This window comes from Bombus huntii, chromosome 2 (assembly GCF_024542735.1).
Source record: "Bombus huntii isolate Logan2020A chromosome 2, iyBomHunt1.1, whole genome shotgun sequence".
NCBI classification, from domain to species: Eukaryota; Metazoa; Arthropoda; class Insecta; order Hymenoptera; family Apidae; genus Bombus; species Bombus huntii.
The window spans coordinates 7,414,565-7,428,311 of record NC_066239.1 but is presented as its reverse complement, the minus strand read 5'-3'; the positions used below and the strand labels follow the sequence as shown (position 1 = coordinate 7,428,311).

Below are 13,747 nucleotides of genomic sequence, written 5' to 3'. Positions count from 1 at the left end.
CAAGTTTTGCCGTACAACGAATTGGGTTTATAGTTAATTACGAATGCATAGGGTGTTTAAAAGTAGAGTCAAGCTTTAAACTGCAGTCAAGAGTTAATGAATATTACATGTAGTTAAAGTCTAGCGCAATCTCTCTTTACAGGGTACGACGACCTCCATCGTTTTTCGAATTAATCGCTAATTTCTTAAAAGAAATTTCTTAACTCGTTGACGTTCGTTGTATTCAAAGAAGTACACCCGATATGTACCGTTACAATAATTTCAAATTTCAAACAAGCTTCGATGGGTTAATGAAAATTTCGAATAAAATTTCCTAAATACTTTCCACTTTATGAAATTTTCGAAAACAGAATTTGAAGATGAAACACGGTATAAAGGACGTTGCGGAGTAAATTGGAAGATATATAGCAGATACATTTATACAAGTATCATTTACATGTAATAAATTTTTGACTCTTTAACACTGCAGTATATTGCGATATTCTTTCATTACTCGCTCACTGTGACTTCTAGGAGAATTAATATCTAAATGGAATTGTATATTACGTTGTTTCTGCGTCATTGCGACAAGCATTAAGCAAATTATATCGCGTTAGAGCGTAAAACAAGCGAAAACCTGAGGGAACGCGTTAGAAATTCCTTTCGACGATTTGTTTCCCTCTTGAAACATGAAAATGATGGAAACGCGATGTTTAATGCCTTAAATACCATGAGCAACGTGATAAAATTTTTGCTCGAGGAACGAATACGCGAAAAAGATTATTTTTATTTGTCGCGTGAATAAATTCGATTTTTCTCGAAATGAAACGAAAAAAGCAGGAAATATTACAAAGTATCGTGACAACTGTGTCCGATGAATTTAGAGCGATGTGCCGGCCTATCTCTGCATTTTACACCGATATCAGAAATGGCTAGATGAAAAATCGATAAACGTTTCCGGTTCTACATATGCGATTCGTCAGATAACGTATTCACACTATCGAAAACGCGAATGCACTCGTCTCTGTTCGACGAAACAGCACGGCCGAGTGCTTTATTCGAGGAAATAGCGGTGAAAACACGTTAACCTCTCTATAACCAGAATTTCGTTTGCTTATGAAGAAAAAATAAACATAGTTGATTATAATTAGACGGCGGATGTTTAGACACTTATGAGAAATCGAAGGATATAAAAATATATAGAACGGCAATATGCAAAAATACATAAAATAGCCAAAGCAAATTATTCGTTATAATATTTAGCAAGCGACATGGGATCTCTATTTAGATTTCGTTATTTTAGTTATGATCATAGAAATTATATACTTGCATAAATATTTGCAATTTAGTTATAGACTAAAAAATAATTTCTTTGTCAATAATCAATTATTTACTAATTTCTCATATTTCTATATTATTACGAATTTTTAATAAAAGCAACGATACATCCTGTATACAAGTTAAAGTTAAAAATCATCGGCAATTTCTGGATAAGCTGCAAAAATGAGAGATAAAATGCTGGAATATCGTAAAACGAAAGGACGAAAAATACGATCAAATAAACGTTGCCATTCTTGAAATACTAAATTTTCCAAAGCTCGTGCCTCCACAATAACATGACTATCATTCATGACTTTAAATTTTTCATATTTCCGCATCCCCATATTTCCATCCAACTCCAACAAAGAGATCTTTGTTTCGACGCATGAGAAATCAAAATGATCACCATATCTTACACAGATCAGAAGAAAGAAAATAATACAATTCTAAGCGTCGAGAAGCTTTTATTTTATCAAGACGAAGAGGTTTTGTAAACTGAGGAAACATCGAGAGATACAATCCATTTTATTTTATGAAATTTTTGCACTTTCTATTACACTTTTCAAAAAAGGGAAAAATGTTCCACCAAATACGATCGTTTATAGCAATTCGTCAGTTCTTACGAGCGTAACAATAAAAAACATACGACGAAGAAGAATTTTATTCTATAATAACATCAACATTCTCGAATGTTTCTATCGTAACTACTTTTATGTTCTGATTACCATAATTATAACTTGTATTATTCGACCAATAATAACTACAAGTATACCAATCTTCCAACAAGCGCCTTAAATACATTTTAATTTATTATTTTAGTTTATACGTTACATGTCAAAATATTTGAAAGATCTACCTAAATTCCGGTTTACAATAACTCGTAAGAACGTGGTCATGGAAACACACGTAGAAGAAGAAGAATTCCAGTTATTATATTTTCTTTTATAATAACGTTAACTTACTCGGATGCTTCTATCGTAATTACTTTTATCTTCTGATTACTATAATTATAACTTCTATTATACGACCAATAATAACTGGCACACTACACCTACACCGTTCTTTCAATGAGCGCTTTAAATACATTTTAATTTATTATTTTAATTTATATGTTACACGTCAAAATATTTGAAAAATCTACCTAAGTTCCTGTTTACAGCAACTCACGATTTCGTAAAAGCATGATCATGGAAACACACGTAGAAGAAGAAGGATTCTAGCTATCATATTTTCTTTTATACTACTCTCATTTCCTCGTTATTATAAGTTATAATTAGCAATTATGCACCAATAACAACTGGTACTCTACATTTATACCATTCTTCCAATGACCGCCTCAAATACATTTCGATATATTATTTTAATTTATACATTACACAATATTAAAATATTAGAAAAATCTACCCGTGTTCCCCCAGTTTATAGCAACTCCTGATTTCCTACGAGAGCGTGACCCTGAAAGCGCACGCAGAGGAGAGCGTGCCCGAACCAAGGTGAGATCCCCGCTGGGGCAATTGCGGATAGAGAAAATAACGATGTGTTTTCAGTGAATCCTCTCTTCTCTTGTGCACGACGACAATCCCGAAGAGAGGGAGAATCGGGCTGCATTATCGCCGGATTGCCATTGCCGCTATAAAAAAAAAGCTTGACCCGTATTCTCTTTTACGTTCAACTTGGCCACCGCCATAGAAACCTCATTTTTCTTCTCTTTTCTTTTCTTCTTTTCTTTTATTTTCCCCCCTTCAGACTTTTCTTTCGCGGCTCGTTTCGCGAAAAGGGCACTCTAACTCGCGACGGGGGTTCGTCGTCGACGATCCCTTGAATATGTTTGTTAACGAACGCCAGAAAGCACCGGTCGATCGACCCACGGACCGAATTTAGGTAATAACCAGAGCTCTCGTCGTGGGACATCTGCGTTTAAACGAGATCCTAGCGTCTAATGTTTGCCACAATGGATTTTAGAGGCGAATCGATGGTGTCTCAACGCGAAACACGGAGACTCTGCCAAGAGACCAAGAGAATATTTCACGATATTCGCGTACACTGTTTTATACTTTCACGACGATTGGATGACGTATTCGTGAGTCTTTTTCAAAGTTTCAATCGTGTTATTAGTACTTGCTAGTTAGAAACTACAGTTATAGACGCTTGATCAATTTGTCGTTACGTAAATCTTACTAAGACAAATAAGTTTATATCAATTGAAATTTACAATTGAGAATCGAAAGTCATATTTATTTTCTTTTTATGAAATCGATAGATTATAAATTTGAAGGATTAGGTATAGAAGTAATGATATGGACTGTAAAATTTTTAAACCAAATGTGTCTTTCTGAGGGTGCTTTGGGCCGGCAAAGCCGAAATCGGACATCATATTTCACGGAAACGAACGCCTTTAAAGATTCGTCTTTGTGAACATTTAACCGACAAAGATTCTAATTGTAGAAATCCGCTTAAGACCATACAGAGCGGCAAGGGGTAACTTACCGAGTAAAGTGATGGCACAGCTAATGCCAATGCTCCAAATGCCAATTTTCCTCTTTACAGCTTACCGCTCTCTGTAAAAATAAAAAATAACCCAAACAAACCTACTTCAATACTCACGATTCAAATGCACACAGAGTAAGCCATACAGTATGTTAAGAGCATCAAATTTTAGAAAAGGTCCCGTTAAAATTCACGAGGATGTCATACATCAACAAGTTGATCGAAATTTTTGACGTCTTATTTCCGTGAAAAACGATCAATATTTTTGGCTTCGGCGACCTCAAAAACTTCTAAAAATGTCATTTTAACCGAGTATTCTGTGGGCCAGATACTAGAGCCAATTTAAATTTTTAAAAAAGCTTGTCAATATCGCGTTAAAGATGTAAAAGGGATCAGCGAACATTAATTATTCTAAAATTACTATAGTTTTATCCAGCACTATATTCTATATATAGTATATACTATAATCTACGACTATATGCGACTTATTAAAAATTCAATTACTTCGGTTCAAAAGCGATCAAAGAATTTCCCCTGTAACAGAAGAAAATTTAAAATACATTTTCGTTTAGACAAATTATGCTGTTGTCTTGTTATGTAGTTTGAATAACGTAATCTAACCGAAGTTAAGCGCAATAAAAATGTTGCTTGGTACAAACCGCGATCAATTTACTCAGTTCGACTTTTAAAGCAACAACGTAATATTATAGCCGTGTGCGACGGTTTCACGCAACGACTTCACGAAACTTTCAAACGGAATGTTCGCGTATTTAGGAATTCATCTAAGCGATTCCAAATATAGAATCAGCGTAAACGGGCACAAGTACGTATCTATTACCGCGATAGAAATACACGTACTATTTTCCCTTGCCTCTGTCAAGGTGCTCGCGATATATGTACATACTGTATGCATATAGCTCGCAATGCAAGTAGTATAGGTAATCGAGTTACGTACTTCTTCAACTTCTTTCAAACTGAAACTCACGGCTGTCAGTGAAACTGGCGAAAAGCTTTCAAAGTTTCGTTTCCCTTGAAAATTTTAATTCTGATAATACTTCGATCGAATAGATTGATGGACAAGTGACTTCAATAATAATTTCCAGTATCTGCTATCACAACTTCGGCTGAATTTCTTTTTTATGAAACGAAAGTTTTCATGAAATTCCAACTACTTCGATTGATAAGATTATAAATGGTAATGAATCTTCGAGCTTGTAATACATACTCACTTTTAGAGGAATACGATATGCTTAATCAAATTCGCTCCAGTTATTTGATATCCAATTTATATTTTATACTCTATATCGGATGTATTCTATGTATATCGATATCTAATCCTATTTCGTGTTCTATATCGAAGTTTACGTATGCTTACAACGTATGCAGCATATTAATACGCGAAGAAGTCGCAACTCTCTTAATTTTTGATGCATAAAAGTACAAACGTCCTTTTGGATACTGACGTCCATTGCTTGACCGCGAATATGCTACGGTTTACTACTTGTTCTTGCATTCTAATAAGATTGCTTGCAATATCGAGTTGTTTATCACTAAATTATCGAAATAAAACGTAACGATATTCGATTTTTGTACCGAGTGTTTATACGATTTAATTTTATCTACACTTATACTGACAAACATATACCTCACAGTAAATCTACACCAGTTCGTTAAATAGAGGCTTATTGTGAGAGCTTAAAGACGTGGATTTTGGCTTAAAATTTTAGATTTTAGGCCAACATGTTATAAACTTATCTATACATCTAGTAAAGCTTGTACACCTTTCTCTACAATTATTTTTTTTTAAATATCCAATTTTTCTTTGAATATTTTCTTTTTTTAGAGACTTAAATTCCAATGTTTGTTTCTATATGCCGCTAAATAATTTAGCAACCATCTTTCTAAAAATAAACAGCCACTCTTCCAGCTTGCTACGACGTAAATTTGTTAACGATTAATAAAACAAACAGTAAGTTCACTGTCTCCAGGCAATCCTTCAGACTTACAATTAGCCTGTTTTTATATTCATTTTGTATGTCACTTTTGTTCGATAGGTACTTGGAGAAAGAAAGGAGCAAAACCAAACGAGACGAAAAGAGACGAGAAAAACAGATAACTGAGAACCTCTGTTCGTTTGGTAGGATGGCTGGAACGAGGGGCGACTGCTTGTCGGCCATTGACCTCGCAACTGCAACCACCACCCCATCTCAGTCTCTCTCTTCTAGGTGCCATGAAACTATTCTATCTGCCTCTCCTCCGTATCTATCGCTCTTCCTGTCTGGTTACTCATTACGACTCTTTCCGCTTCTTCGAGCTTTTGCGCGTCTTTTTTCTCCCGCTACCCATCGGATTAATTTCTTTTCCACGCGAGAAGAATGCAAGACGGAGTGGTTGTCACAGGAAACGAGAGATAGTATCGGTAATTTTCTTTATCGATATAGATGGTATTCTCTTAGATCACTACGTTTCAAACCGTAACATGCAAATTGTCCCCGTATCTGCAATCGTAGCTGTTCATTTTCAAATTTATCATTAAATACAACTATTTATGTTTTGAACATAATTTTTTGAAATAAGATACGATAAAATAAATTCGCAAATAATTTTCTAATTCGTGAATTTTTTCTAAACGTATATCAATGATACCTTGTATCATATACCTTTATTTCACATTTGATGCCAGAAAAATGTTTTAGTTTTACCTTAGTAGTAAGTGTAGTTAATAATACGAATAAAATTGTATATTACTCGGTGATTACATTAATTCTTCCCGCGTGGTTCCAATCCATTAATCATTCTTCTTTTATCAGTTTTCCTGAACTACGGTGAAGTAAAAATAATTCCACCTCGGAGGTATTTATAATTCCAATACACGCTTTTTATTTCATAACAATTAAATATGATTATATATATATAATATTTTTTATTATATATACTATATACATATAATATTTCTGTACATTAAATGTGCGTATACATTAAAATTTTCCATGAAAACACAAACATCCACGGTATAATTATGACCATAATACCAGAGAAGTCTCGGGACATGCATTATTATCGAACAGATCATCTTATCCAACTCCCGTTTTCCCTTTTCCTTATGTCTGCAACCATAATTTAGATAGGATGACGTGCAATTTGTTTCGAGAAGGATTGTGTGACAGTCGAATTCAACGTGGCGGAACCACCCGCGATTATTCCTCCCAGAGGAACCATTGCGCAAATAGCAAAATGGACAACCGATCTGTGTAATTTGGAGCATTGATTACGCCGTTTCAACTCCGTTGCCAAGCAATCTCCAAGCGCGAAATTAAAACAAAAAATAACCTGACCGAAAAATGTTCAACATGCCTGAAAATTGTCGTTCGAAAGAGAAGATATATAGCCATCGTCGTTTATCGACGTTTGTTTCAAATCAAGGAAATGAAATTATCGAAGATATACTGACGACCATATTTCACGTGTATTTGTATAAACAGACAAATATGAGATTGTCAAACAACGTGATATGCATATTTCAGATTGATGAAATATCTTCATTGGCTATTTCGATTTATAGATTCAAAAACTACATTTTTCAAATTTCATAGCGTTCCCTCCAATAACAGCTATCGAACGAATATCAGAGGCCGATGATTGCAGCCATTAATCAATAATATAAAATCCACTCTAAACGAGTGATGGAAGTATTTTAAATTTCACCAATAAAATATGGAATATTTGTACCAAAAGTAAAATAATCACTGTACGTAAATATAATAAAAATTCGATTGGTTTTAGAATACATTTTCATATATGAATATTTTAACATTTACCTGTGTCAAGAGAAAAGAAAATGTTTATATGCATGTACAAATACGTATACGATATTAATGTCAATCAATTGATATTGGAATTTTAATACAGTACATTTTCTTAACTTTTTATTATGTTAAAACAATAAACAAAATCTTATATTCTCACGTCAAACATTTATATCGTTTATCCGTATATTGTTCGTTATAATTTCACCCGCCATTTAGATAAAGATATAAATATCTTTCGTTAAGAGTTGACATATCGTTCACACGTTTATAACATCGCAAACAATTTATAGTAATTTATAAATGGTTAAAAATCTTATTCAAATTGTCAAATAATTTAACTGGGTTGCAGTTTCTCCTTGCTTAGATAGATATTTTAGTTTTCTTTTATTTATTTAGTCGAATAAATATTTTGGTGTCTTCGAGTTACAATTATCTTCGCGAACCCTCCCTGGAGCAAAGGGTGGTTGCAATATTTTCTCTTATTCTTATTTTTGATTGGCAATTTTGATATTACTTATCACAAAGTCCAACTGTTATACTTTCAGTAATATTAGATGGGTACATGAGCTTCGGGTATAAAGGAACTTTTTGTAGCTCTATCTTTTCGAGATAGTATTCGAAAGTGAAATTGTTATTTTCGACCAGGTCTACCCTACGCGATATAACCTACTATCTTATCGTTCTAGCAAGGGTTGATTCAGATGTGGCAAGATGATAGTACCACAATACCGTATTACAACAATGAACGTAATTTTAAGTGCAGACGTTCGACTAATTACGTGAAAAATAAATAGCTTAACAAAAATTCTACACAATAATCCACGCTGATTATATCCATAAATTAAAATTCATAAATCGACAATTTGCGAATATTTTACAAATTTTTGTTACCACAATTTTGTTTGCAATTTACAATTATTTATGCTATCTCCTTGTGATAAATCTTATTTTTATAAATTTAAGATTTCTTCTTTGAGATGTTGAATACTAATTATGTACTTTCTTGAATACTAATAATGTGAAATTGGTAATAAAAAGTGAAGTTGATCGATCTGGCTTCTATATTGTATGATTATATCGTTCAATACAATACTCCACAAGTTGAATATACCACGGAATGCGATTTCTCCAAACTTTAAACCGTGTTTCTCTCATACGGCCAGTTACATTAATATTGACACACTCTTTAAAACAGAATAACTCTTCCCAAACTAGATCAAACGGCTTGAGTTTTCCTGAAAAGTTAAAAAGATTCTTCATAAAAGTTAAAAAGATTCATTTACTAGATGACATATAAGAGAAAATTCTGGAAGAAACTGCGATTGGTCTTTTAATAAAAATTTAAACGATACGTTTCCGTAGATTTATGTCGGCTCTATACGTGCCGAAACTACAATTACTACGTATCTAGTTACTACTCTGTCAACTTTCATCGAAATCAGTGTTCGTCGAAATCAACCGGGTGTAACGAAGCAACATAAACCCAAATCTTTGAACCTCGCCAAATCTTTCTGTAACAAGAGAGAAGTCAAAGTGTCCCTTTGATCAAGATTGAAATCACTCGACATTTTCCAAAAATAACAAAGGCTACAACCTGTTACAACGAATCTGTATAACGGTTAATTAAGCTGTCCTTCGGTGGCAAATACCAGACGCTGTTTACGCTATTAACAGTTTCCGTTGGGATGGAACTTCGCCTCGGGGGTCGAAAAAGTATTATAGACCCTGGAAGCGTGGGCTATCCAGGTTGACTTTGGTAACGATAGAACTGGTCGCGCTACGGGGGTGGTTAGTCATGGCTGGGCCACGCGGATGGACGTGCAAAAGGTGTTCCTGGGAGAGAATGCGTGCGCACCCTCTCTGCTAGCCAGCTCCAGCTCCATCCGCCCGGATCCATCGAGCCTTACGAGCCCATTATACGCCCTCGTATACTCGACACGCGTACACCTGACTGATTTTCGACGTACTCTCTTCTTCCGTGGTACACGTCTGCTCTAGCGATAGAGTACAGGATTTTCCAACTTCTAGAGTGCTTCTACACGCGTACAGCATTTGCGACAACACTGATCTAATAGTATAGTCTTATGGCCATAATGTGAAATGTGAAATGCCATTAAGAATTTTTACGAAAACAATCATTGTACGCTACAGGTCACGTTTTCTAACATACTCGCTGCCGGACGTCACACGTGCGTGACGCACTAAGAGCTGTACAGGGGATTGCGTTCCAATTTTCGACAAGAAAAATAGATGAAGCCTCGTTTATTTTCATCGGAGATGCTTCTGTACAATATCCACAACGACCATGCTTGATCTGATGTTACAACGCGTTTATCTTTTATTATTTTAACTACACAATATTTCATTGAAACGCGACTTGTCCTTCGCTCGAACAGTGCATCTCTATTGTTGAAAGTGTTTGATAATTATATATCGAAAGAGCACAACTCAGCGACTTCAACGTCCCTCAAATACGCTGCCAGTGTCAGCATTCTGAGTAATTTCACTTGTGCATATCGCAGCTCGACTTTAGCTTCTCAGATATTCGTAGAAATATTTTCAATACCTTTTAGTTTGTGATGATGACAATGAACCGCTAGGTTTATTAAAATCTTATGTGAGTCTTTCAAAAAGTATCACGTTAATAAATAAAAATAACCTAGCTTCAAATATGTCTTTTCCTTCGTCATTATTCCAATACGTCACATATATGTACATAATAAGATACGGTTTATTCACAGCCCAGTGTTGCACACTATAAAAACCAGTTTGGCGCAAAAACCGCTCCATACGTTGATTTAGTACGTTTCTATAGTATATATGTAAAAACATAAGTAACACTACGTAATATCATGAAAATTCGTTACTTGGACAATGGGAAGCCTCTTTGTTTTTAAACGGAGGTAGCAAACTTGTTAATATGCACCCTTACCAATGCTAGTACTACGACATGTGTCTAAGAAGTAATGAAACTGATTCTGTAGAAACGTTTATATGTCATTTAATGAAAAATCTATATTGTCCATTTCAGAATGATTCCTTTGAGAAGCTATACACCGTTTCCATTCCTGGAAACAGTGCTGAAATTCTTCTACCGAAACTACATTCTGTTGATCGATTACAACCTGTTGGATGCTGTTTACAGTTCCAAAATGATATCCCTTAAGATAACTTTTGAATATTGAGAAAATGAGAGAGTCACGTGAATTCATATCTGGGGAGTACGGAGGCTGTGAAAGCACATGAATACGTTTGTTGGACACAAAACTCATTTACAGACTCGTTCGAAATTGATCGAAACTCGTTCTTGATGCAGTGTAAGACGCTGCTCGATACGTTGCTGTTCCATTTTCGTAACGCGTCGCTAAAACATGCTTTTATAAAATTCGCTGCGAAATTGATCGTGTTAGCTGAATCGAGTTGAAATTAATACGGAAGGTAGTGCAGAGATATAGGTCTCAAATAACGCCGCAGCATCGTGATACAATGTCGCGGACTCCCGAGAACCGAAATCTATCCTGTTACCTTTTAGACACACCTCGTATATGAAATGATAAAATTCGTTGTATAGCTGTAGAAAGAATCGCCGCCAACCTTTATAGCCTTTCATAAACTTTTATATTATCAACCTTATAACCGTTTGTTTAAGTTCTAAGAAAATGAACGAAGTTGAAAATAACGGAACCTCGTGAAACGCTTTTAAAACAAGGGAACTACGACGAGTTTAGAACAACCTATCGAACAGGAAGATTCTTTTGGCTATATCTATGAATAAAAAATTCATTAAAAACACATTTACGAGAATTCAAATTTATAAATGGTTCTCTGTAATTAGAATAATCCAAGAATTAATTGGTATTCAATGATGTTTCGCTCTTATTTAACCATCTACAAAATTAGCCGCATTAAAAATATTGGTAATACGTTGAAGCAGCGGTACACCTATTCTAAATTCTGGTATCCGTGATCGCGCTATAATTACGTTACCTATTCAAAGAGCAAACCTTAGCCTCTTTGACGCAGTAATTGAACACTGTCAAGTTCCCTAAATCTCTTTATCGTTGAATCGTTCTGTGCCTTTATCCCCGATGCTAAATCAGGGCTGCTGGTTACAATGAAATTCCATTTTCCCAATAGATACAGTGCGTTCGTGGCGAATATTTTTCGTTGGAACCTCTAATAGCAATGTCTGTCACCTTTAACTCCGTCCACCTTTTTCTCTGGTAATATCTTGCCGATTCTACAAGGACTTACTCGAATACCCGGAAGACGGTGAGAGGAAAAGAAGATAGAAATGGCAGACGATATATTAGATGGAAATCGATTATACAGTTTAAAGATGTCTAGGATTTCCGTGGAATATCAGTGAACCGTGCTAACAGACACGACATTAAATTGGAACTTGATTTATAGCCAATCAGGAAAACAATAGAGCATTGTAAAGTACAAATTGCCTTTTTTTCCATTTCAATGCTATATTGCGCATAAACGTAAAACTCCGAATTTATGTCAAATTTATACCATTTATGTTTGTAAATTTATATCGTATAGTTATGAAAATTCATATCATTTATTTTCATATATTTATACCATATATGTATTCTTTCGAATTTCAAAAATCATAAAAATTGTACATTCGTAGGATATATTTATTTTCATAATAGGTTAATTGGCAATTACTATCCGCCGTACTGAAGTGTCTGCAAATAGAGACTTCCTACGAAACAAGTTTTACCCCAGTAAATAATTCAACGTACCTACCTTATTAAAAAATTGTTTTATTGTATTGTATTTAGCGTCCAATTTACATTTCTCTTCACTAAAGAAAAAGAAAAAAGAAAATTTTTACGTCCGTGCTACTTGCGTTTTTTTATTATTTAAACTCTGCAATTATTAAGTAAAAAGTTCTTATAACAAGTTGCGCAACTTGCACTTCCTTCCACGATTTCATCGATTCAACTGCTTCGTCTCTCGAGACTGTGATCTTTTCTCCCCCGTCTATCAGCAAAATATTATTCTTCGAGCAATGATATAACGTTCATATTCACGCGTCAAAAGCTTGAATTAAGAAAGAAATGATAGAAATCTGTCATAATGTATCAAACAGAACAATAATCCAATAATATAGGTTTCACGTTGGAATAAGTTGTCTGTCCGTCGAAACAGGGTCGAAATCGCGAGAGAATTGTACAAGGCGTCCAGAAAATTAGAACAATACCTGGAGAAATGGAAAGGGTAGAACAATTAATGGCTAATGATAGTAAACGTCTCCAGACTCATGCTCGGATGCAAAGAGAATCATTTTGAGTATCTCCTGCATAGATATGCAAATATATTGGAGAAGAAACTCGCTATAATTCGAAAGCACGGTCATACACAGAATTTACCGCCAAAGCGGTTCCCGGATGCTACGCGACACCCTGTATATTACTCTTTTATTTCATCCTAGCAGTGTCTTTAGCCTTTCAGTTCGTTTCTATCGAAGAGACACCTTTTTTCACGGAATAACATGACATTGATACACGCAACTGTGAAATTCGTCTGTCAAAACGCTGAGTCGAGAAAGAAGTAGAACAAACCAACGAGGGTAGGAGGTGATGCTACGGCCGAAGAGGAAGCCAAAACGAAAAGAAGGATCAAGAGCGTGGTGTCTCTACCCTTCCTCGCTGTCTTTATTGATGTTTATCCTTTCTTTTTGTGCAAAATGTCTCCCGTGTGCAGCTTCTCTTTTCCCCTATGGCGAGCGAGGCAATCTCCTTGTTGGCTTTAGTATTTCCTTTCAGCGACGATACGTCGCTTTGAGAAAGCAGTTTCCACGGCCCTCTTAATTTGTGCGCGTTATCTTTAGAAAGTAGAAATTCGATCCCAGACTCTGTTTCGTCTCCAGATCGGCATTCTCGACATACCATCGATCTAAGAGTAAATGTTCGCTGTTCTCGAAAGGACTCGTAAGGTGACAATATAATTGTACGGAAACCTCGAATAAGGATCTATAGCGTATTTTGGTCAGTGTTCAATTAGCAGTAAAATGTGACTCTACACGTTGCTATCGATCGTTTTACTACCCACAAATTGCAAATATTTTGTAGGGAAGCGATGCATTCACAAAAATGGGCACTTTTACGCAATGTTGTAGATAGGGGTTGTTGTAG

At 35.2% G+C, this 13,747-nt stretch overlaps 1 protein-coding gene across 1 annotated transcript in view; it reads right to left on the bottom strand.

Annotated features, from left to right (window-relative positions):
• LOC126874172 (uncharacterized) overlaps positions 1-13,747 on the bottom strand; it is a 137,017-nt gene that overhangs the window by 103,800 nt on the left and 19,470 nt on the right. The window lies entirely within an intron of this gene.